The sequence below is a fragment of the Trichosurus vulpecula genome, chromosome 3 (assembly GCF_011100635.1).
Source record: "Trichosurus vulpecula isolate mTriVul1 chromosome 3, mTriVul1.pri, whole genome shotgun sequence".
NCBI lineage: Eukaryota > Metazoa > Chordata > Mammalia > Diprotodontia > Phalangeridae > Trichosurus > Trichosurus vulpecula.
This window is the reverse complement of record NC_050575.1, coordinates 340416176-340438235: the sequence shown is the minus strand read 5'-3', so window position 1 is coordinate 340438235 and position 22060 is coordinate 340416176. Positions and strand designations below refer to the sequence as shown.

General features: G+C 35.5%; 1 protein-coding gene across 8 annotated transcripts in view; it reads right to left on the bottom strand.

Moving 5' to 3' along the window:
- The window catches only part of NRXN1 (neurexin 1), a 1448730-nt gene that overhangs the window by 1272013 nt on the left and 154657 nt on the right, over positions 1-22060 (bottom strand). The gene's annotated exons all lie outside the window — the stretch shown is intronic.

The following is a 22060-nucleotide window of genomic DNA, read 5'->3' as shown; positions in this document are numbered from 1 at the left end:
TAGAATTGGTATCATTCTCCAACATTTGTAGGTGAAAACAAACAAACAACTGAGGCTCAGAAATATGCTGTGATTTATTTAAGGTCAAAGTGCAGCAAGTTGGATCTTGGTATCTCAGGTATTTTGAATTGCTAAACTGCAAACTAGCTACATTTTTATCATCTCTCCATACTTGGAAGTGGGAAAACCAGAGGTTGAATCTCAACTAGTTTATTAAAAATACCTGGCTAGTAAAGAGAATATTTTACCCAAATTTTTTTTAATTTCTAATTGTATTTGAAGAAATTATATATGTATATATATATATATGTATGTGTGTGTATGTATTATACATGTATGCACACATATATTGCAGAGAGTAAACTTTGTGTTCATGCTAGTGTAGAAGCATTGTTGTTGTTTCCCTGGCTTTTAGAATAAAATGGAAACTAATCTTTAGAATAAAATCTTCATAGTTTTAAACATTCATCTCATATTTATAGAATTAAAGGACTAGAATGGACCCTATCTAAATAATCGCATGATTCTTAAAAATATAGCTACCTAATTTTAAATATGAATGAATTTTAATTCCAACAACATACCTGCTATTTTTAAAAAAAATCTGTATTTTAAATATACTCTTTCAATACCAAAAATATTATGGGAAAAATTTTAATATTCATCTTTATTTCAATACATTAATTATGTTTAAAATCCTCCTTTGGGTAAATATTTCCCAAAGTTCTAAAATATAATTGTTTTAATATTTGGTTACTTGATTTTTTCCAAAGAATATTGCCCCTCAGCAAATAACCAAAAAGACACAAACCACTGAAAGTGATGAAGATTAATGTCTGACAAGTTATAGCATTGTTGAACTAGGCTTTGATATGTGTTTAAAATGTTCCAGTTATGCTTTAAGCTTTAAAAATGGTTCAAAACCTGAAGAATGATATGCATTTTCATGCATTAAAATACTGCTTGTCATTATAGAGAGACCCATAGGCCTGCAGGCCTTCACATCCCTATGGCAAAAGGAAAAGAAGTTTCTACTATATTCCTTTCTATGACTATAATTAACAATTCTGATAAGTGGGGGCAAACGTCAAAAATGTACCTTAAAAAAGTAACAAGAATGGTGCCCTCAAATCAACTTTTAAAGGTAAATTCATTTTGGCACAGAGCATCCCAGGGAAAGGCCCTCATAGCTTAGAATTTAAATGTTTTCTCATTGGAAGGCGAGCCGTGCAGGATGCTGAACTGCCAGTTGCTGGAGTAGCAAGCCATCTGCTAGTTTTCTATTTTAACTAATTATTTTTGTTACCTAAGCATTGATCTCACTCATTTCTATCTACATAAAAATCTCCAGTATTCCCCATATTCTCTAATTTTTAACAGTGTGAGGCAAAACCCCAGTCATCCTAATCATGGCTCTGTTCATCTCTTGGTGTTTTCCTAGTACTTGTTGCCCCATAACAATTCCAGCCTCTCATCATTTTTATCCATTCATCTGACTCTTCAGTTAGGGTGATGAACTCACTTTCTCCTTTACTGAAGTCAATTAAACTCAACAAATGTTTATTAAGGGCCTGCTATTTTGAAGTCACTGTAATATTAGGGATACAAAAAAAAATTAATCTCTACATACTGGCAAAGACCTTACATTCTATGTGGGGGAAGGGCAAAGAAATAATGTGAAGGCCACTGAGTGATCTCCCTAATTTATATTTTTTTGCAAGTTCAACATGTAACTGTCCCTCTGCATCCCTGACTCTTCCTGGTTAAAGTCGTGCCTCCTTGACCACCTTACAGCTTCTCCATAAATTTGCCCCCATCTTCATTGGTTCAAGCTAGGCAAGTCTCCTCATCTCCACTGCAAAATTCTCGATTGTGTAGTGGAATTAACACTGGAATGGGAATTAGCACACCTGCGGATCTTGGACATTTGTCAACTAAACTCTTTGAATTTCAGTTTCTTCTGTAAAATGAGGGAGATGGAATATATTATTTCTCAGGTCCTTCCTATCTTTGATAGTATGAATTTCTTTCAGTCTCCTTCTCAGATTTCAGCCTTTCTCAATGGTCCTGTTTTACATGATCTCCTTTCACATGGATTCCATAGAACACTTCTTGTCTGTACCCGTGTTGGCACATAGTCATGAGTCAGTCAGTAACCCCTAAAAGCTGGGGTTACAAAGTCAAAAGACAAATGCTATTCTTGAAAAGATCACAGTCTACTGGGGGAGACAGCGTGCAAACAATTCTGAGCAAACAAGCTTTATAAGGGATAAATAGGAAATAATTAAGAGACAGCACTAGAATTAAGTGAGATGGGGAAAGGCTTTGGGCAGAAGATGAGATTCTAGCTTGGACTTGAAGGAAACCAGGAAAACCAAGAACACACACACATATGTATGTATACACACATGCATATGTATGTATATGTGTATACATACATATACCACACGTATATGGATATATATGTATATATCCATGTGTGTGTGTGTGTGTGTGTGTGTACAGTCACCAGCTACTAACTTCCATTGAAAAGGGATTGCTTACTAGTTATGTTTATATCGACAACTTAGTACCTAACACTATGTCCTGCATATACAAAGGGAGTATTCTACAAAAACTTGCCAAAAAAGGGAATAAATGAATGAATGAATAGATCTAAATACTCAAACTTTAATTATTTTCAGAAAGAAAGGGGAAAAAACAGTTCACAGTTTTGGTAATACTCCTTAGCTCCAAATGTTCAGAACATATGCCATTGATGTCAAAATCATAGATTTAATCCACATACTGGCCAATTAATTATTATCTATTCCTTGGGTGACCAAAAACATTCCTAACTCTGACTACCCACTTTAAAAGTTCCTGATATTGTTGCAAGAGGAACAAGGGGGATAGTACAGAGAGAACACATCAATTCCAGGCCTGATACTAGGAAAACAACTCAATTTTATTCATATTAGAATGTTAATATTGTATTTAGGAGAATAATCTTTTTTCATATGAAAATTATAGAGTATACCAAAGGACATACATCCAATTAGGTGTTAAGTGGCTTTTGATAAACATAGAAGACCATTAATATAGAAAGAAATTTTAGAATATGCTAGTATCTAAATTATAATAACCATAATTCATTAATACAATCCAGAGTGTGAGTTAGGGAAGCTTAGAGTCAGGTAATTGAAATTTTATTTCCTGGAAACATGATTCAAATATACTGGGGAAAGAAGTTGAGATTTTATCTACATATTTCCATACAATCCCCATTAATTCCAGAGAGATTTTCCATGTGTTTATCAGAGAAGCAGATGTATTAAAATAAATGTATTCTGTGATCTCAGCTTGGACTCCAGTGGATAACGACTCAGCAGAAAGGAAACAGAGTGATAGGATTGCATTCCAAGAGCTGCTTCTAAGTTTGTTCTAAAGTGTTCAAACCAGTGGTGGGATTCAGCTGGTTCACACAAGCTGGGTAAAACCCATACCTAATTTTAGGTTGAGTTCGGTGAACTGGTTGTTAACAGGGGAGGGGCCTGCTCCCCATGTGAGCAGCAGGGGCAGCACCTCAGCTCATTTCTGTGGAGAACAGGTTGTTAATTCGTTTGAATCCCACCACTGGAAACCACGATGAACATGGAAAATAAATTACTACCTCATGCATATACAGGTTAAGATACAAATTATTAATCAAACTGGAAAGAAAAGCTCATTCAGTGATTATTTGGATTATATTGTTTTTATCATTAAAACATAACAAAACCCCCAAGATTTTTGCATTACACTGAAGCATCCTTTCTAAAATTGAGTTTCTGGTCTGGAAACATGATTCAAATCTATTGGAAGAAGTCAAGATTTTGCATTAGTGCATCTCTCTACAAATCAATCCTCAATAGAAATATTCAGCTATGAAGAGAATCATGTATGGATACTGAGCTCCCTGACTTTCTTTTTTTTTTGGAGGGGGGAGGGGCAGGCAATTGGGGTGAAGTGACTTGCCTAAAGTCATACAGCTAGTACCTATCAAGTGTCTGAGGCCAAATTTGAACCCAGGTCCTCCTGATTCCAGGGCCAGTGCTATTCACTGTGCCACCTACCTGCCCCCTTGACTTCCTTCAAATACCAACTAAAATCTCATATTTTACTGGAAGCCTTTGTCATCTCTTATTAATTCAACTGCCATTATTTCCTATTGCTCTTGCATTTGCTTGTGTAGATTTGTTTTCATATTTTTATATTTTCTCCCCCATTGGACTGTAAACTCCTTGAGGGAAGAGGCTATCTTTTGTCCCTTCACAGCCCCAGCAATTCCCACAGTGCCTGGTACATTGTAGGCACTAAATAACTGTTGATTGATTGATTGATAATATCATTTATATAAAGTTTTATGGTTTTCAAAATTCTTTACAGATATCATCTCATTTGAGCCTTACAACCATCCCAGGATGTGGGTGCTATTATTATCCCCATTATACAGATAAGAAAACTGAGGCAAACAAAGGTAAAGTAACTTGTCCAGAGTTTGGAGATCGAATTTGAACTCAGGTCTTGCTGACTCCAGTCTTGTGCTCTATCCACGGCTCAACTAACTTCCTCTCAAGGAAATTAGGGGGCAAAAGTGGTATATGTGTGTTGGGGGAAGGGTGGTTTGCATCTCTCTAAAGCTTAAAATGTGACTTGAAACTCTCTTATGAGATCAATAGAATTTCTTGGCCTTCTCGCAAGGGCGACAGATTTTGTCCTTAACCCAAATTATGCAACAATTTAGTTGCAAATGGTATTGAAGAAGTAGAAACAGAAAGCCATCAAATAAAATCTTTGAGATTTTCAGGATGCATTTCTGCTATAAGATGAGTGCAGAATGCTCCACTGAGTTTTATGCCTATCAAATTTTAATGAACGTTCTTCACCCCCAAGGACAGGTTAATTAAAACAATGACTTCAAAAGTTAAGAAAAACCCCTAATATTTGTGGCCCATTTTAGGCTATTTTATGGAAACCTGATAAAGAATCCTGTGATAGGGTGATTTGAGAAGTCAGAAAAGACAATTTTTAATAATCATTTTTTTCTCTCATTGGATTTAACGTGAGCTAGCAAATATTGGAGAGTTTGCTGAAGGTTACAATACAATTCTTTAAGTAAAGTGGACAAATAAAACATCATGGCCTGGAGAAACAAAGGATATGCATAAAATTTGCATGTCCATCTTATTCTCCACACACCTTTATTGGTTTGTTGGATTTAGAACAGGAAAAAAAAAACTTTAGATATGATCTAGTGCAGCTCCTGAATTATTAAAAAAGGGATCAGAGATCCAGAGAGGTGATATGAATCACCAAAGGTCTCACAGGTATTAAGTATCAGAGCTACTATTTGAATTCAGAACAACTGACTCACCATTCTTTGCACAACACCTCATGTTCTGTAGATGGGACTTGTTAACACTGATGACTGAAATACAAGGATGTTTGCTCTTTAATAGGAGATTCAGTAATTTGTCTTCTTATAGCCTATTCCATTCACATTGTCTGAAACAGTGACTGCCCGATATAAAACACCAAGTAATATACATAGATAAATATGCTTATAGGGAACCTGCTAATAAAAATATGTGTTACCTTTTACGTCAGTGCTAAAATTAGCATTGGCTAGTTAAAATGTTATGTGATTATAATGGCATCAAACAAAATTCCTACATTGCTTAAAAAGCTTGTTTTTTTTTTTTACTATGAGAATGTGAAATTTAATTTTAAAAACTTTATTCTCAATGGTACTTTACAGGGAATCATATTTTTTATTAGTACATGTAAAACAGTAGAAAAAGAAAGATATGAGCAAAGAAGTTTCAGAGCGGCTGTGAAATGACATGATCCACGGAATGATTGAGGCTATGCCTTTAATAGGACGAATTGTCTTGTTTAATTTGATAGGGGTGAAGAAAAGCAAATTTTACATTTGCACTATTCTGATGAATGGTTTAAGTGGAAAAAAATGCTCTAGCTTGTCCTGCTGGATTTTTGAACATTTTCTATTTTGGAAGCCAAAATCAAGTGAAACTCCAAATTGCTATAGATGGTCAAGCCCAAATTGAATTCTTAATATAGATGACTTTAAAAAAAGTACCTGTCAAACAGAGTTAAGATTTCTGAATACAGATATAACTTAAACAAGGAAACCTGATGTATTTTCTATGAAATATTTGCCAGTAGACTATTCAGTAGAGACAAAAATAATTAAAATTAAGTTACATTTACCAAAATAAATGAATCATACTCTGAAGCAGCAACCTTAATTTCAATTTTTTTTAGACTTAATAGTTATGGAATTCAGTAATCTACTAATAAACAATCATATACCTCACTAAGTTGTAAATTACATGATTTAACTATTATTTAACAAGTGATTGTCATTGGAATTTTGATAGCCACACCACTGAATTCAATTCTATTCAATTACAGAATCATTTATTAAGGGTCTGTTATATGTAAAATCCCAGCTAGGTGGCACAGTGGATGTAGTACAAGGCCTGGACTCAGGAAGACTTATTTCACTGAGTTCAAATCTGGCCTCAGACACTTACTACTTGTGTGACCCTGGGCAAGTCACTTAACCCTGTTTGCCTCAGTTTTCTTATCTGTAAATTGAGCTAGAGAAGGAAATGGCAAACTACTCCAGTATCTTTGCTAAGAAAACTCCAAGGAAAAGCTCACAAAGAGTTAAATATGACTGAAAGGGGGCAGCTAGGTGGCACAGTGAGTAGAGCACCAGCCCTGGAGTCAGGAGGACCTGAGTTCAAATCCAAAATCGGATGCTTGACACATGTACTAGCTGTGTGACCCTGGGCAAGTCACTCAACCCCAACTGCCCTGCCCCCCCCCAAAAACAACAATAAATATGACTTCAAAATAACAACAAACTATGTAAAGTACTATACTAGGTACTGGAAATAGACAAAAATTTAACTACTCTCAAGGAGATATTCTAGTTGTAGAAGATGGGGAAGAGGCATATCTAAAAGACATTTTAGTGTAGAAAGGAAACAAGATGGTGGCAGACTTTAAATAAGAGATAAAGAGGGAGTGAAAAGCAACATGCTGTAATGGATAGAGGACTGGCCTTTGAATTAGCAAGACTTGGGCTTAAATGTATCCTCTGACACTTACTAGTTCCTGGGTAGTTGCTTGAAGCTACTTTCCAGTGGCCCAGTAAATGTTTTAAAACTAAAAACTATAGATGAGATGACATTTGCACTGGTAAAAGAAGTTTACACACTGGGCAGTCTCTCAACAAATGAAATCATAGATCCAGGCATTGCCTCTCTACTCTCTACCTAAATGAATGAAAGGATGAATAAATAAAAAAATGAATGAATGAACGAATAAATAGAAAAATAACTGCAAAGTTTCCAGGCTGGGACATTGAAGCTATTGACAATTATATAATAGAACTAATGGTGTGAAGGCAATTTGTTCGAGAATATTATGAGTGAAGTACATGATTTAGACATAAAGGGAGACATCATTAGCAAATTAGGGGAGCGTGTAAAATTTTACCTGATATATCTATGGATAAAGAAAGGGTTTCTGACCAAACAAGAATTAGAGATCACAGGAAGTAAAATGGATAATTTTGAGTACATGGAATTAAAAAGATTTTGCACAAACAAAACCTATGAAGCCAAATTTAGAAGGAAATCATGAAACTGACAACAATTCATAGAAAGTTTCTTTAATAAAGGCCTCATTTTTCTAAGAACCATTTCTTATTTGATAAATCGCCAAAGAATATGAACAGGCAGTGTTTTCAGAAGAAGTTATCTAAAGTCATAAGAAAAAATGTCTAAATCACTATTGATTAGAGAAATGGAAGTTTAAACAAGCCTGAGGTACTACCTTACATTTATCAGATTGGCTAACATGACAGAAAAAGAAAATGACAAGTCCTTGAAGGGATATGGAAATATTGGGACATTAATGTACTGTTGCTGGGATTGTAAACTGGTCCAATTATTCTGGAGAACAATTCTGAATTATGCCTAAAGAAGTATAAAACTATGTATGACCTTTGAACCAGAAATACCACTATTTAATTTGTATCCCAAAGATATCAAAGAAAAAATGAAAAAAAAACTATATATATATATATATATATATAGATAGATAGATAGTGTGTATGTGTTTGTATATACACGTACATACACATATGTGTATATACACATACAAAAATTATTTATAGCAGCTCTTTTTGTGGTGGCAAATAATTGGAAACTGAGGCCATGCCCATCAACTTTGGAATGGCTGAGCAAGTTGGGCCACATGAATGCAATTGAATACTACTGTGCTGTAAGAAATGATCAGGAGGATGATTTCAGAAAAACCTGAGAAAACCTTTATGAACTGAAAGAAAGTGAAATGAGCAGGACCAGGAGATAACTGTATATCACAACAGCAATATTTCAACTGTGATGATGATCAGCTGTGAAAGATTTAGCTACCCTTCTCTCCAAGATTATTCTGAAGTACTCATGATAAAAAATGTTACCCACTTGCACAGAAAGAAGTGATGAACTGAGTGTAGATTGAAGTGTATATATATATATATATATGTATATATATATACATATATTTTTTTTTACTTTACTTTTATTGCTTTTTTGCAACTTGGATAATATGGGAATGAATGTGTTTTGTACGGTTTCACATGAAAAATTAATATCATCTTGCTTGTCTGCTCAATGGGTCATAGAAAGGCTTGAGGGAGGCAGAGAATTTGGAACTTAATATATTTTCTTAAAAAGAATACTAAAAATAAAGAAATAATGAATTAAAAAAGAGAATATTATGAGTGTTTTATTTGTTCTTTAAAGGAAAAAAATCAATTATTGTTAAATGTCATGGTACGTTAAAGGGGAGAAAACATCCTTAAAATCACTCACAATGAATTTTAAGGGGGCTCAGATAATGAATGAGAAAGCTCCCCATAGCACACTTACTCTGAGGTAAATGTGCATTGTGGGAAATATTAATTTTACTTTGTATCCACTTAGTATTCTTGTCTAAGCAATTCAAAGTGATTCACAGATGTTGGCTCATTTGTCCTTGCAACATCTATGGCAGGGAAGCAGCAGAAACAGAGAGGTTAAATGACTTCCCTAAAGACTCTTAACTGTCAGATACAGGAATAGATCTTTTCTCTCTTGAATTCTAATCTAATATCTTGTTGAAGAAATCGTGTTCCCTTCTCATAAAAATCAGAACAATTTAAGTGATGCAACACTCAGCAACTAAGCTTGAACTTCCATTCCTTGAGAATTCTCTCACCAAATATTGATTGCCTATGAAGAGATGAAATTTGTTTGCTTTTATTTGAAGTTATGTATCATCCCATTCATCAAAGCTTTTAACAGTCAAACTGTATGCACAAGGTATTTGTGTGTGTATACGAATTTATTGTCATTAATATAACATATACCTCTCATTAATTCCTTGTGCTTATATTCATGTTACAAACACATATGTTTCAAGTACATAATTGTAAGTATTATACATATGTGTTTGCTATATGTATATTATTATTTATGCTGTATAGATTTTTGTATGTATCTATTATCTCTGTAACTAGACTATGTTCATAATGGATTTATTCATTATAGGAATCATTTCATTCTTGACACTTATATCCTCAGTACCTAGCCTGTACCTAGAACTTAATAAGAACTAAATACTCATTGAATGATGGATGATTGAATTATCTTCACAAAAGGGCTTGCAAGAATTTTGCAAGGGCAAAATAAGAAATAAATGATTCAATTGCTGGTTGATTTGTGAATATTTAAAAGCTACACATAAGTCTAGCTTTCAGTTTTTAAGAATACACACCAGAAAAAATGTTCTGGTCTTATTTAAAAGATGTATGTCTGTCTACTACCTTGATTCCCTTTGTTAATTTTTTAAGAAATTTATTCTTGTTGAGAAGCATCAAACAGCATCTGAAACTGTGCTCTGAGTCTGTTCTATCACTCTAATCACCCTGTGACCTCAAGTAAGTCAAATGATGATACTGGTGCCCACAGATTTATTGTAAGGAGAAAACAAGATAATAGGTGTGAATGTGCTTTCAAAAATTAAAAGTTCAAGGTATCAACCCAGATTAGTATCATCCATCACCCTTGCTAGAAGGTTTGATCTTTTCTGCTGGAAAGAAGAATAAGTGCAGTAGGGATATAGCAGATTACACTATTTCCATTAGGTAAGACAGCCACCTTTTGTGAAGAGGCCCCTAGGGAGAGTAAAAAGGAAGTTTCTGATAGTACCTCAGACATATAAAGAGGGAATGAATAAAGAGAAATATATGGCTATTTCATTAGGGTAATACTAGCTAGTCCTAGGCAAAGTCTCAAGCACACTAACTTTGCTTGGCATCACTGTCCTCTGTTTATCTTGTGCCTTTTATTAATGCTTTGTTTGCCTAGATCCATACCCACTGCAGGCCCCCATATCCCTAAAAATACCTCATTTCCTAATACCCCCATCAAAATTGAACATTCCTGTAGGATCCTTTAGCTATTAAAAACAAAGCAAACTGATTAAATTACATCAGTGTGAAAATGGCTAAAACCTGGCTGTATCAAATATGTCAGAGGTACTTTAAAAGTATGTAACTATTCATGCAAATGATTTAATTCATGATAGAATTTCAATGGAGATCAGACGTGTAGTCATATAGTCTTATTTATGCTCCTAAAATCCTATCTTTATCCTAGATGACACAAATGCTCAATAGCATCTATTTATCTAGCATGTGGCATCCATCCATCATCATGTATCTATGTATCCATTACCTATCTATCCAGCTATCACTTTACATTTATCTATATCTATCCATCCAGCTGACTATATATTAATGACACTTTCTATATAGAACAATGACTGAAACTTTGTAGGTGGCTCATAAAAATGCAGAATGAAAGATAGATGAAAGAATTTTTTGCCTCTGAAAAGAAGGCTATGAGATATAATTTCATCTCTTCTAAGTAACAAAGCATCATGTTAATGTAATCCTGATCACCCTTCATTCCTGAGGAGCCACAAGCAAGAATAGTAATCCTAAAATGTCCAAGATATCATTCACCAAGTGTTAAATACTTCCAGTGTACTTTTCTTCTTGTCAAATTCAACCCATATGATTTCATACATTTGGAGCAATAGGATTCTGAGGATTTTACATTAATCCTGAGATTCAAAAGTGAAGTAATCTAACATGATGACCCTTGCCCTGAGATTAATATTCTATGATGATTATAGGGAGCTTAGTGGGAAGAGTGTAATTTGTTTTGGGGAAAAGCTCCATTCATAGGCAAGAGAAATGTTGCAGCTGTGAAATAAATACTCAAGGCATAAAGGAAGAGTATCTGGTCTATTAACCCCTATGAAATCCCCAAAAACTCATAGTCATGCTCCCCTGTTTTGAAGAATGTCAATTGACTGGAATGAAGTAGAAGTGCTGGGAACCTTGAGCAAAACTCATAGTTACCTTAGAGTTAATGATAGCCAAGGCAAATATTGAGTATCCCTACAAAGTTTCCCCAGACTTTTGTTAAATAAAATGTCATTTTTTTCTCAATTACAAGTAAAAACAATTTGATATTCATTTTTTAAATTAAGTTCTAAATTCTTTCCCTCTCTTCTTTCCCCCTCCCTGAGTTGGTAAACAATATAATATAGGATATACATGTTTAAACATGAAAAACATATTTCATATTGGTCTTTTTGTGAAAGAAAATACAGAGCAAGAAACAAAGACACAAAAAGTAGAAATTAGTATGCTTTGATCTGCATTCAGAAACCATTGGAACTATACCTAAAGGGCTATAACACTATATGTACCCTTTGATTCATCAATACCACTACTAGATCTGTATCACAAAGAGATTTTAAAAAAAGGGAAAAGCATCTATTTGTACAAAAATATTCATAACAGCTTCTTGTGTGGTGGCAAAGAACTGGAAATGGAGACGATACCTATCATTTGGGGAATGGCTGAACAAGTTGTGGTATAGGATTGTAATGGAATACTATGCACTCTAAGAAATGTTGAGCGGTACGATTTCAGGAAAACCCAGAATCAAAGCATATTTCAGGAATATGCAAGAAAATAAGAACAATCACTCTGACTTGAGACCTTAAAGTGAACCTATTTTGAGTAAGATGGCATACTTCAGTATTTGCAATTCAATAAAGAATAATCTTGATAAGTAAAAATGGGGGAGGGGAAGTTACAATGACCAATATAACTGTAAATAGTGCTTGAGATTGTTGTTCCAAAGGAGGTACCAAAAACAGAATCAGAACACCATTAACTGAGGCCAGAGACAAGAGTAACAAATGTGTAATATTGGAAAAGTAAAGTCCAGAATAAACTGAAAATTGCCAAATACTCCAAAAAATATGTAAAAATACCCTGGGGGGGGCAGCTAGGTAGCGCAGTGAGTAGAGCACCGACCCTGGAGTCAGGAGAACCTGAGTTCAAATCCAGCCTCAGACATTTGACATACTAGCTGTGTGACCTTGGGCAAGTCCCTTAACCCTAACTGCCCTGCCTTCCCCCCTCAAAAAAATACCGTGGGGTAAATGTCATGTAAACAGAAGACATTATGGAAACAGACCTATTTAACTTTATTTCCCTCTAATCAGAACTGTCTTAATCAGTGTGGGATGGATAGAATATGGCCAAGAAGAACCTGAAGCACAAGAGGGTCCTCAGTTTCCTTGACTATAAAATTAAGGTAGTTAGTATCTGAAAGCTCATATAGCTCTAAAACAAACAACCAAAACTATAAAAATACTCAATTGCATGAAATACCATTCAAGCCAACTAAGTATTCAGAATTTACTATGTAGTTCAAACCGCATCTAGATGCTACTTCAAGTACCTTGGCCTCCCAGATCATCAACATCCTCACCTCCCCTGACCTGTATTTTTATTCCACCTCAGTCACAATATAAATCTTACCATTATCCTAAAGCAGGCCTTCATAACATAGGCCTGTTGCTGCAGGTCACAGGATAGCTGCCTGAAATCCTTTGGTGGGCTGCATGTTATTCAGGCCTTCAGTAATGCATTCTATTTATGATCAAGAACTCCCTAAATATCCTTTATATAAATTTATTTTACTATGTTCTCCTTTCCTTTGATCTTTCACCATACCTCATTCATGACCTTCAGTGTTTTTATTGCTCTCTGTCAGCCAATCAAGCATTTTCCGGCTTACTTTTATTCCCTTCTGAATCTCAATCCCACATATCAGCCTATATGCACCTTCTTTTATACTATCTCCTGATGGCTCATGTCTTATTGTCACTTCTCCGTCTCCAAACCCAAACCCACATTACTCTGAACATTCACATTTTCCACCCATCCTCACATTCTGCTGAATGATACTGTAGAAAATCATACAACCATGCTTCCCGGCTCTACTAACAATTATGTAGTTTCACCTGGGTCCTCACTACAGCAGGACAATCTTTTATTTTTACAGGGAGGTAGAATGTTTCAGTCAAAAGAACAGAAGTTCTTGGTACAAAGTATATTGTGTCTATATCAAGGCTCTGCCACTTCTCTCCTAATGTAACTTTGGAAAAGTCATTTAAACTGCCTGTAAAATGACGGTGGTGGATGAGATGATTGCCAAAATCCCCTCTAACTTCAAATCTATGAAATGAATTTTTGCTAACTGGCTCTTTACCACAGTCCCCAGAGTAGTGGTTGTTATCTTTTCTCCTCAAGGCTCTCTCTCCCTCCCTACTCCCTTTTTCTCCCTCCCCCCTCTCTCTACCTTCCTTTCTCCCTTCCTTCTTTCCTCCCTTTCTTCTTTTCTCTATCTCTCTTCTGCTCTTCTAACACATTTCAAAACCCCTCAGTATTTTCCACCATCCTTCCCTCTAGTCTTTTCTCAGCAATAACTCCTAGACAGGCATTCTTGATCTCATCCTCTTCCTTCTCCAGCTATAATTTACTACCACTTTCTTCCTCAATCCAACCCAACCATCCCTTCTCTCTTTAATTTGTAAAGTTTATTTGATTTTTTTTCATGCCAAGTTGCATATCCACTCCTCCCTCATTTTTAAATTACAGTCACTTGACCCTATCATTCCCTTCAGTGGATAGAGCACCAGGCCCTGGAATCAGGAAGACTGAGTTCGAATCTAGACTCTGACACTCAGTAGCTATGTGATCCTGGACAAGTCACTTGACCTCTGTTTTCCTCATCTGTAAAATGAGGATAATAATTGCACCTACCTCCCAGGGTTGTTGTGAGGGTTAAATAAGATAATTGTAAAGCACTTAGTACAATGCCTGACACATAATAAGCTACTGTCTGTCCTATATCTACTTTTGCTTTCAAAGATAAATACTTTTGTATCTATTATCAATCCTGTCAATCACTTCTCAACCTTTTTCATTCAAGTGAATTTCACTCATGCTCTCTTTAAAGTTACAACAATCTCAATTAGAAACTCAGATAGTTTCTTCTCAGTCTCCAACTTTATTATCATCTCTCTGAAGCATTAGATATGGTTAGTCATCCTCTCTACCCAGATCTTCTTTTCTGTAGGGATTTTCATAAATGTGGTGTCTTCTGGTTATCTTCCTACTTCGCTGTCTTCTCTTTATTCTCCTTCATTGGATCATCTTCTATATCTTTTCTCCATAGGTGGTTTATGCCAAAGCTCTATTCTTGTCACTTTTCTTTTCATATACTCTTTTTTGGAAAATCAACTCCTGTGGATTCAACTATCATCTCTATATGGTAACTCCTAGACCTACACATCCAACTTACCTATCTCCTGAGCTCCGATTCCATGTTACTTATAGCCTATTGAAAACATCTAATTGGCTATTATACAAACACATTAAAATCAATATGTCCATTACAGAACTCATTCTTTTCTCCCTCTTACTCACTACCATGCTTCCTTTTTCTTAACTTTCCTGTTTATTGAGGACATATTTATTCTTCCAGCCATTCATGTTCACAACTTCATTCTACTGTCTCCCTCACCAACCCCATATTATATCAGTTGCCATGACATACAAATTCTAACTTCAACAATTTTTGCCATATCTGTCCCCTTCTCTTAACTTATATAACCACCATTCAGTTCAGGTCCGTATCACCCTTCATCTGGCCTACTGAAATAGCTCCTTACGTCTCAAATCTCTGCCCTCTCCAATCCATCCACCTTAGAGTTGTTAAATAGGCATTCCTAAAGTACAGTGTTGGTTATGCTACTCTCCTGCTCAAGAAGATCCACTGGATCTCAGTTGTCCCTAGAATAAAATACAGCTTCATTTGTTTGGCACTTGAGGACCTTCTCAGTCTTTCAACTTTTATTGCACAATAGCCTGCTTTAAGAAATTGTATTCCCTTTAAACTTCTCCTTCAATGCCAATGCCTTGCCTTTGAGGGTGTTTCCTGTTTCCCTTGTATATGTCTTATATGTGCATAGGAGCTTTCATGTTCTCACACATTACAATGTAAGCTTCTTGAGAGCAGGAACAGTATTTATCTTTCTCTGTATCCTTAGCCCAGTGCCTAGAACATAGTAAACACTAAATAAATGTTTGTTGACTGATAGATAGACTGAAAGTTGCTTAGGATTTTCTTCTTGTTTTTATTCATGACATTATATCACTCATATTCGTGTCTTTGCAGAGATTAACCCTCTTACTTGTAATGTTCTCTCTCCTAACTTCTATCTCAGAAAACCCCCAGGTCCCTTCAAGACACTGTGAAACCTCCGACATGTTCCTTCCCCCATCTTTGTATATTTTTTTACTTACTGATTTGTGCTTATGTTGTTCCTCCGAAGATAATGTAAGATCCTTGGTCCTAGAACTATTTCCTTTGTATTTGTATTTCCAGTGTCCAAGACAATGCCTGGTGTGCAGTAGGTGCTTAATAAATGCTTGCTGAATGAATGAACTTAAGGCAATATATTACATGGTTGGGGCAGAAATATATAAATATAAGTTGTAGTCCCTCCTAGCCTTATAATCTGTAAGGGAGATACATTTACGTACAAATAAATATCATATTAACACAGGGTAATTCTACTGACAGCATGATGACAGAGGGCATGACAATATCAGGGAATAATGAGTACCATTTGGCTGGATTTTTAGAATATCTCAGTGGTGTAATGTTAGCTTACCAAAACTTACCTAAATTCTCCCTAAATTTAATCGGCAGAATTTGGCACTTGCTCTCAAAAGCTGTATGAATTCATCTCCCAAAAACACTTCCAAGGAGAGATTGCTGCTTAGAACTGATAAATCCAGGGACAGTAACCAATAATGATATTCTCTCACTATAGTTTTATTTAATGACAAAAACCAATTAAGCAAACAATTCAAAATCAAGCTGAGCTTTCTTTACAGAACTATGTTGAATAAAATGCCTTATCTGACTTATGCAAAGACTGGTTCATTTTGAGTAGAATTTTAATGTCCCAATCAAGGAAATTAAAAACTCCTTTCTTCTGTACTTTGGGGGTAAAAGGATAAGGAAGCTATTCCTTGGTTAGATTTCTGGGCTAACCTCAGGTCTCAGTCCTTTCATAAACAAGGCTATAACACAACCCACTAAAACGGGGCAAACATATCCAAGAAAGATATTTTACAATTTATCATTTTTTTCTATCTTGTCTACTCTAATTAATGAAGGTTCTAAAAACGACCCTGGTAAATAAAAGATCATTGTACATGGGAGTCTGGCCTTCTACTGTCAACTTTTCATGATCCTTTCACCTCCCCTATAGGCAAATCTTGAAATGTCTTCTTTGAAAACAGCATTCACATGCTTTCTTTCCTTTCCTATACCAATTCCTACCTTAAAATCTCTTGTCCAGGCTTTAATTAGCCAAATTTAGTAATACAGACTACATTGTTGTAATCCCATCAGTCAGTGGGAAGTCAGCCCTCAGAGTTCTTTTTTGGCAGGTGACAAACCAAGTAACTGCAGGCAAACCTGTGACACAAGTGGTCAGCTCTTTATCCTGCCCCATCTTTATACTACTTTCACTCTATTATTTAACCTCACTATACCCAATGGCCTCATATTATTTCCTAGTTTCCCTGAGGACCTGCTATATTGACCATTGGGCCAATGCATTTCCTTTCCAGCTCTGAATCTTTTTTTGACTCCCATCAAAATTTAACAATCTGGGGTCTTATTTCCTCAAGAGACCTGGCAATTCTTGCCACAGCATCTGGGGCATCAAATAGAATGCTGAATTTGGAATCAGATAGACAAGTTCAAATTCTTCCTCAGACAGGCAAAAACATTCACTAAGATCGTATTACATGCCAGACACCATGTTAAATCCTGGGGACGCAAAGAAAGACCAAAAAAATTCTTGTTATCAACCTGGACAAGATGTTTAACCTCTTCCAGGATGCTTCTGCACATATGAAATGAGAGGATTAGACACCTTTAAATCTATTATCTTGGTAACATATAATATCTTAATGTGCTAAAAAAAAAAAATTAGGCATTGTAACAGGGTCCATGATGGAATAGGTTTTCTTTTTTAATGGTGGGGAAGGAGGTGGTTTTTCATTTTGTTGTTTAGCTGTTTCAGTCATGTGTGACTCTTCATGACTCCATTTAGGGTTTTCTTGGCAATGATACTGGATTGGTTTTCTGTTTCCTTCTCCAGCTCATTTTAAAGATGGAGAAATGAAGGAAACAGGGTTAAGTGACTTGCCCAGGGTCGCACAGCTAGAAAGTGTTTGAGGTCAGATTTGAACTCAGGAAGATGAGTCTTCCTGACTTTCAGCCTGACACTCTATTTACTAGGTCACCTCACTTTTCTGTGTTGTTTTTCACACCTTCCAAATTTTAAAGTATATGAGACAAACCATACAGGAAACTAGCTCTCATTCCTATAGTTATTTTCCTACCCTGCAGTTACCACTGAATATTATATATTAACCATAGCCTTAGATTTGGATACGACCTTAAATGCCATCTAGTCTATTTCTGTTATTTTAGAGTTGAGGAAATTGAGGCCCATAGAATTTTTGTGAATAGTTTGAGACAATGGAGGCAATAAATGTAAGTTGTTAATAATAACTGTTATTATTATATAGCATTTATATAGCATAATAAGATTTGCAAACACTTTATAAATATTAGATCATCTTTTTCCTCATAAAGCCCTGGGGGCTAGGTGTTATTATTATGCTTATTTTATAGAAGAGGAAACAGGCAGGCAGAGGTTAAGTGACTCTGCCCAGGGTCATATAGTGAATTAGTCTCTGAAGCATGATTGTAACTCAGGTCTTCTGTAACCCGTGTCATTTTAACACAGGTCATCTGACAATTTCAAGGAACTTTTCTACTGTATCCCACTGCCTCCTATAGGGAAATTAGCACTGATTTGTTCTCCTTGGCTTTACCCTTATGCGCCTAATCTGGATGATACTGAATATCTTATCTATCTCAATGGCTTGTATTTTGCTTCATTTATACCATCTTGCCATTCCTTTGTAGAATGCAATAGTTGATTTCCCAAATTCACAAGAAATGCTCTCTGTAGTCGGTTTATTTGTAAATGAGATGATTTCCCTCTTGTATTTAATGTCTTGCTCCCATATTCTCTAGCCCAATATTCATGATTAGTAATCATGCATAGACTCTAAAGAAACTTTTATCCAGTCATTTAAAAACCAGCATCTTGAATTACCACTCATTTGTTTTAAAATTCTCCATTTTTCTGTATTTCTTTTATAGTGGTTTCTCTAGATGTATTAAGTTCAGACACTAGGATCCATATGGGATAAGACCATGAGCTTGCACTATCTGTACCTTGTGAAGATGGAATATTATAGAAGTAAATTGAAGATGATCTTGCTATAAATTTAGTCACTCCAAAAAGGCATGAACATGACATTGGGAGGTTTAATGACAAGTCTTAATGGAAACAAACATTACTGGAACACTATGATTGAAACTGCATTGACCTTGGAGAGAGAACACATAGATTCAAATCCCTGCTATAACATATACTAAATGTGTGATCATAGCTAAGTCCCTTAATCTCTTTGAGCTTCAGTTCCCTCATCTGTAAAATGGGTATAAACATACTTGTGTTATCTGCCATATAAAATTGTAGTGAAGACAATGTTTTCTTAATTTGTAAAATCCTACAGATTTCTTTTGAGTGAGTCCTCCCTCTTAATTAAAAGAATCAGCCTGGGAGGGAAAAAAGGATATGAACCCTGTAAGGGAAAATGAAATTTTGTCTTTATCTTTCTATACCCTGTAACTAGGACATTGTGGTATTCAATAAATGCTTGTTAAATTGAATTTAAGGACTGGATTTCATTCCTATCAAGGTTTCTTTACCATGATATAGCCTTTTGTAACAAAAAGAGCAGATGGTTTCATTAAATACAATTCTAAAGGGGTCAGAGGTTTGATGGTCTGCTCTATGCAATTCAATCCACTTCTCCCTATTCCAAGGTGAAAATCTAACCTCAAACAAACATCCTGAAAATTTATAGCATAGATCAGTGTAGAAAAATCAATCCACAGACAACTTCACTGATGGGAATGCAACTAAAGTCTTTCTTTCAATAATTTGCTAAAACTTCATTATCATATGCATAAAAAGATTTCAAGCTATAATATATCAGAGCTTTGAAGGGTTCCCCAGCTGAATCTAAACCCTATTTCAAACAGGGTTCAATGTTGCACCTAAAATCAGTGTTCATATCCTGATTGGTATGTGTGTGTATGCCATTTTTTCAATCAATGAACCATTATTACCCATTAATGAAACATTTCATACATGAACTTAATATGAAGTTATTTCAATAAAGTGTGAATTCATTTGGTCAATTCATGGTGACCACTTTTAACTGTAAGATGCTCCTGAATAGGAACAATAGCACTTTAACATAAATACTTTCCAAAGAAATGGGCACACATTCCATTGGATGAAATGGAACAGGGAGAGCTAGATACAGTAACATACACTTTTAATGGCTGCCACTGAGGAGGCTGAAGCTGAGGCTGATGGAAGACTTGAGCTTGGCCCATCAGAACTTCAGGAGGGCTACAGTGGAATAGGTACCAACAGTAAGTCTGGCAGCAATAGGGTAAGCCTGCAGAAGTGGTTGGCCACCATGATGCCTAAAGAGAGGCAAACCATCCCAGTTCAGAAAAGCAAAACTCCTCAGCTAATCAGACATGGGATCAGGCTGGTAAGTAGTTATTACACTTCCAGCCCAGTGAGGTAAGGAGATCCAGTCTCAAAAAATGGATACCTAGGACAACTAGGCAGGTAATTTGGCCAAAAAATCCTCATTTATATGGAATCTCCAGATAACTGACATAATTTTTTAACATGGAATTGTCTTAATTCTTTTAATCTTTCACTCTATCCTTGACCTAATCAAAGTGTTGATAGTTTTGAGGGAGAAAATTAAACTCTCCTTCCATTGAGAAGACAATGAAAAACACTTTGATACTTCCACTAACATATGTCAGTCTTACTGGATCACCCTGTGACAATTTCTCCTTTCCTCATTTGGCTCAAAGGTAGGCTCTAACAGTTCCAGGAGACAAATTTGTAGTTGTGGTTGTTTTGATGAGACTACTATCTGGTATAGCTCTTCTATAACATGTTGGCACACCAGAGTAGAACAAGAAAAAGAGTAAGTTGTATTGCATTAGATTTACTTTTAAAAATGAGGTTCAATCATCTGAATATGCAAAGACCTTTCCTGAAAATATCAACAATTATTTATTCTCTCTCTACTACTTAATATCTAAAGAATCAAACATACTCTTTCTGTAAAATTACGGTTTTATCAGCAAGTCCAATACTCATAGTCCCAAAACAGGGTACAATCTTTTGAGTGATTTCAGAATAATGATTAAGATTAAATAGGGTAGCTCCCCCTCTCCTTTTTCAAAAGACCAGGTAATAAAACAGTTTATTCCATCAGTGACATATGTCCTCAAGCAAAAGATTTTATCATCTCAGATCTTTTCAATAGCCAGCCATAGCTCTCAGTCATGAACTCTTAAGGTTTAGGAGACAGCACATTCTATTCCAGGATTGTTGAACAAGATAAATTTGTGCTTGGATAGAAGTTGAATATCTTTTGGGTTCTAGCTGCAATTCAAGGGCCTGAGATAGAATGAGCCCATTTTCTCTTTGTATGAATCATACAAGGCACTAAATGATTGCAGAATAGGAAATCTCTTCACTCCTGAATGGAAATTTCCATCTATCATACACTGACAGAGGATATATCCTTAAAGTTTAGTTACACTAAAGAGGCAGCTAGGTAAAGCAGAGAATAGAACACTGGCTCTGTAGACAGGAAGATGTGTATTCAATTTGAACCTGAGACACTTGTTGTGTGATCCTAGGCGAGTCTCTTAACCCCAATTGCCTTCAACAACAACAAAAAAATAGCCTTCAACTTTTGATGAACTTTTGGTCATACTAAAACTGCTCCCACACCTTTATCCTCACACAGTATCCTTTAGATCAGAGGGAATATTTTTTCCTTTGAAGAAGATATTAACAACATGCATTTTAAGGGATCTTTATTGCCCAATCTCCTCCAGCTCACATTTATATTATGCTATAGTAAAAGTAAAATGAACCTGCAAAGTATAAACAAAAGTAAAGTTATATAGGGTCATTTTTTTTAAAAAATGGCTCAAGGTACTTTTGTTTTATTGTTTCCATCACAGATGACATTGTGAGAGATATGGAAATCCCTCCCTGCTTTGACATATAAGGTCCTTTACTTTCCATTCATTTTGGGCCTGGAGTCAACCACATCGATGAAGAGAGTCATCTGTGGGACAGTTACAATTTACAAAAGTGCTGTTTCCCAAGTGGAATTTTCACTGCATCACAAATGACAAAACAACACAGTCTAAAACAAATAAACAAAAACAGAGATCTAGGTTGCAAAGGATGAATTTAGAACTTCTAAATTATCGGCATTTATTTTATCTAAGTAATCACTGAT